This window comes from Cebus imitator, unplaced genomic scaffold, assembly GCF_001604975.1.
Source record: "Cebus imitator isolate Cc_AM_T3 unplaced genomic scaffold, Cebus_imitator-1.0 Scaffold527, whole genome shotgun sequence".
NCBI classification, from domain to species: domain Eukaryota; kingdom Metazoa; phylum Chordata; class Mammalia; order Primates; family Cebidae; genus Cebus; species Cebus imitator.
The window spans coordinates 963,158-967,205 of NW_016107842.1; the positions used below are offsets into that span (position 1 = coordinate 963,158).

The following is a 4,048-nucleotide window of genomic DNA, read 5'->3' on the forward strand; positions in this document are numbered from 1 at the left end:
GCCCAGGCTGGAGTGCAGTGGTGTAATCTCGGCTCTCTGCAACCTCCGCCTCCCAGGTTCAAGTGATTCTCCTGCCTCAGCCTCCAGAGTAGCTGGGATTACAAGTGCACACCACCACACCTGGCTAATTTTTTGAATTTTTAGTAGAGACAGGGTTTCACTGTATTGGCCAGACTGGTCTCGAACTCCTGACCTCATGATCCACCCGCTTTGGCCTCTCAAAGTGCTGGGTTTACAGGTGTGAGCCACCATGCCCAGCCCTTTCAATTATATTCTATAGAATGAAACTTATTTTTAGATACCCAAGCACTAGAACTTTATAAAATCTTTTAAAATTTAACTTTTAAGTTCAGGGGTACATGTATAGGTTTGTTATTGTATACAGGTAAACTTGTGTCTTGGGGGTTTGTTGTTCAGATTATTTTGTCACCCAGGTATTAGGCCTAGTACTCATTAGTTACTTTTCCTGATCCTCTCCTTCCTCTCACCCTCCACCCTCTGGTAAGCCCCAGTGTGTGTTGTTTCCCTCTATGAGTCCATGTGTTCTCATCATAAAATTTATCATTTTAAAGTATATAATTCAGGGGCACTAAGTACATTCACAGGGTTGTGCAAGCATCACCACCATCTAGTTCCAGAACCTTTTCATTACGCCGAAAGGAAACCCTGCATCCAGTAAGCAGTCACTTTCCATTCCTGCATCATTCCAGCCCTGTAAACCACCAGTCTACATTCTGTCTCTATGGATTTGCCTAATATGGATATTTCATATAAAGGAAGTCATGTGATATATGGTTTTTTGTATGTAGGGAGGGTGATAGCTAAGGAGTTTGGGGGTTCTTTTGGGGTGATGGAAATATTCAGAAATATTCATAGGTAGTGGTGATAGTTGCACAACATTGTGAATATACAAAAAATCATTAAGTTGTAGACTTTTTTGAGACAGAGTTTCACTGTTGTCACCCAGGCTGAAGTGCAATGGCATGATCTCAGCTCACTGCAACCTCTGCCTCCCAGGTTCAAGCGATTCTCCTGCCCCGCCTCCCGAGTAGCTGGGATTACAGATGGCCGCCACCATGCCCAGCTAATTTTTTAGTATTTTTAGTAGAGACGGGGTTTCATTATGTTGGCTAGGCTGGTCTCAAACTCCTAACCTCAGGTAATCCACCCGTCTCAGCCTCCCAAAGTGCTAGGATTACAGGTGCCTGCCACCATGTCCAGCCAATTTTTTAGTATTTTTAGTAGAGACAGGGTTTTATTATGTTGGCTAGGCTGGTCTCAAACTCCCAACCTCATGCAATCCACCTGTCTCAGCCTCCCAAAGTGCTAGGATTACAGGTGCCTGCCACCATGCCCAGCTAATTTTTTTGTATTTTTAGTAGAGATGGGATTTCACTATGTTGGCCAGGCTGGTCTTGAACTCCTAACCTCAGGCAATCTGCCCAGCTTGGCTTCCCAAAGTGCTGGGATTACAGGCGTGAGCCACCATGCCCAGCTGAGTTATATACTTTAAAATGATTTAAAGTTTCTATTATGTGAAGTTTATATCAACAAAAAATCAAAAATTCAAAAATACATGGTGCTTAAAAAAAAGTATATGATGGGGATTTGACCTAGTGGGGCAGGGTTCTCTTACTGTTTGGATGCTTTCTCTACAAGTAACAGCATATTTCCATCTACAAGAGGTTTAAACAATAAAGGCCATTTATTGTCCCTTGAAAGAAGTCTGGGGATAGGCAGTTCTTGGGCTAGCTAATTCACAGCCTAGTGACATCAGGTTCTGGGCCAGCTTCTCTTCAGTCCTCTTGGCTTCCTTCACATGGAAACGATGACTGTCACATCCTCAGTTCCATTCAAAGGCAGGAAGAGGGGACTCCTAGCATCTTTCTTTATCTCAAGAAGGAAATTCTTTCCCAGAAACCTCCAAGAGACTTCCCCTTAGGTCCCATTGGTCAGAATTGGATCACATGCTCCCCCTAAACCAATCACTGATAAAGGTGAAGCTGGCAGAAGTTGGTTCGTGAAGTTTAAGGAAAGAAGCCATCTTCATAACATAAAAGTGCAAGGTGAAGCAGCAAGTGCTGATGCAGAAGCTGCAGCAAGTTATCCAGAAGATCTAGCTAAGGTAATTGGTGAAGGTGGCTGCACTAAACAACAGATTTTCAATGTGGACAAAATAGCCTTATACTGTTAGAAGATGCCCTCTAGGGCTTTCACAGCTAGAGAGGAGAAGTCAATGCCTGGCTTCAAAGGACAGGCTGACTCTCTTGTTAGGGGCTAATGCAGCTGGTAACTTTAACTTAAAGCCAGTGCTCATTTACTGAAAATTTTAGGGCCCTTAAGAATTATGCTACATCTGTCTGGGTGTGGTGGCTCACGCCTGTAATCCCAGCACTTTGGGAACCCAAGATTGGTGGATCATTTGAGGTCAAGAGCTCAAAACCAGCCTGGCCAATATGGTGAAACCCCGTCTCAATTAACAATACAAAAATTGTCTGGATGTGGTGGCACATGCCTATAGTCCCAGCTACTGGGGAGGCTGAGGCTGGAGAATCACTGGAGCCCAGGAGGCAGAGGTTGCAGTGGGCTGAGATTGTACCACTGCACTCCAGCCTGGGTGACAGAGAAAGACTCTGTCTCAAAAAAAGAAAAAAAAAGTATGCTAAATCTACTCTGTATAGAGTAATTATATAGCCTGTGCTCTATAAATGGAATAATGCAGCCTGGACAACAGCACATATATTTACAGCATGGTTTACTGAACATTTTAAGCCCCTGTTGAGACCTACTGCTCAGACAAGACAAAAAAAAAAAAAAAGATCCCTTTCAAAATATTACAGCTCATTGACAAGGCACCTGGTCACCCAAGAGCTCTGATGGAACTGTGCAAAGAGATGAGTATTTTCATGCCTGCTAATACAGCATCCATTCTGCAGCCCATGGATCAAGGAGTGTTTTCAACTTTCAAGTCTTATTATTTAAGAAATACATTTCATAAGGCCATAGCTACCATAGAGAATGATTCCTCTGATGGATGTGGGTAAAGTAAATTTTAAAAATCTAGAAAGGATTCACCATTCTAGATGCTTTTGAGAGCATTCATGAGATGGGCATGGTGGCTCATGGCTGTAATCCCAGTACTTTGGGAGGCTGAGATGGGAGGATCTCTTGAAGCCAGAGTTTGAGACCAGCCTGGGATATATAGGGAGACCCTGTCTCTACAAAAATTACCCCCCGAAAATTAGACAGGTGTGGTAGTATGCCTATGATCCCAGCTACTCAGGAAGCTGAGGTGAGGAGATTGCTTGAGCCGTGATTGCACCACTGCACTCCAGCCTGGGTGACAGAGTGAGACCCTGTCTCAAAAAAAAATGCCAGGCCGGGTGCAGTGGCTCACGCCTATAATCCTAGCACTTTGGGAGGCCAAGGTGGGTGGATCACCTGAGGTCAGGAGTTCATGACCAGCCTGGCCATCATGGTAAAACCCCATCTTTATAAAAAAAAAAAAAAATGCCACAGGCACCCCAGCCTTCAGCAACCACTACCCTGATCAGTCAGCAGCTATCCACATCAAGGCAAGACCCTCCACCAGTAAAAAGAATAGGACTCACTGAACCCTCAGATGATCATTAGCGTTTTTTAGCAATAAAGAATTTTTTTATCGTTTTGTGGAGATGGGGCCTTGCTATGTTTCCCTGACTGGTCTCGAACTTCTGGGCACATGCAATCTGTCACCTCTGCCTCCATAAGTTCTGGCATTACAGGCATGAGCCATTGTGCCCAGCCACAACAAAGTATTTTTAAATTAAAAAGTATGTACATTTTTTGGAAATAATGCTGTTGCACACTTAAACTACAATATAATGTAAATATAACTTTTTTTTTTTTTAACAGAGTCTTGCTCTGTCGCCCAGGCTGTAGTGCACTTGCGCAATCCCGGCTCACCACAACCTCCCCCTCCCGGGTTCAAGCAATTCTCCTGCCTCAGCCTCCTGAGTAGCTGGGATTACAGGAGCGCACCATCACACCCAGCTAATTTTTTTTTTTT

The 4,048-nt window shown here is 44.0% G+C and overlaps 1 protein-coding gene across 2 annotated transcripts in view; it reads left to right on the top strand.

Moving 5' to 3' along the window:
• Positions 1-4,048, top strand: part of CUNHXorf58 (chromosome unknown CXorf58 homolog) — a 29,280-nt gene that overhangs the window by 16,223 nt on the left and 9,009 nt on the right. The gene's annotated exons all lie outside the window — the stretch shown is intronic.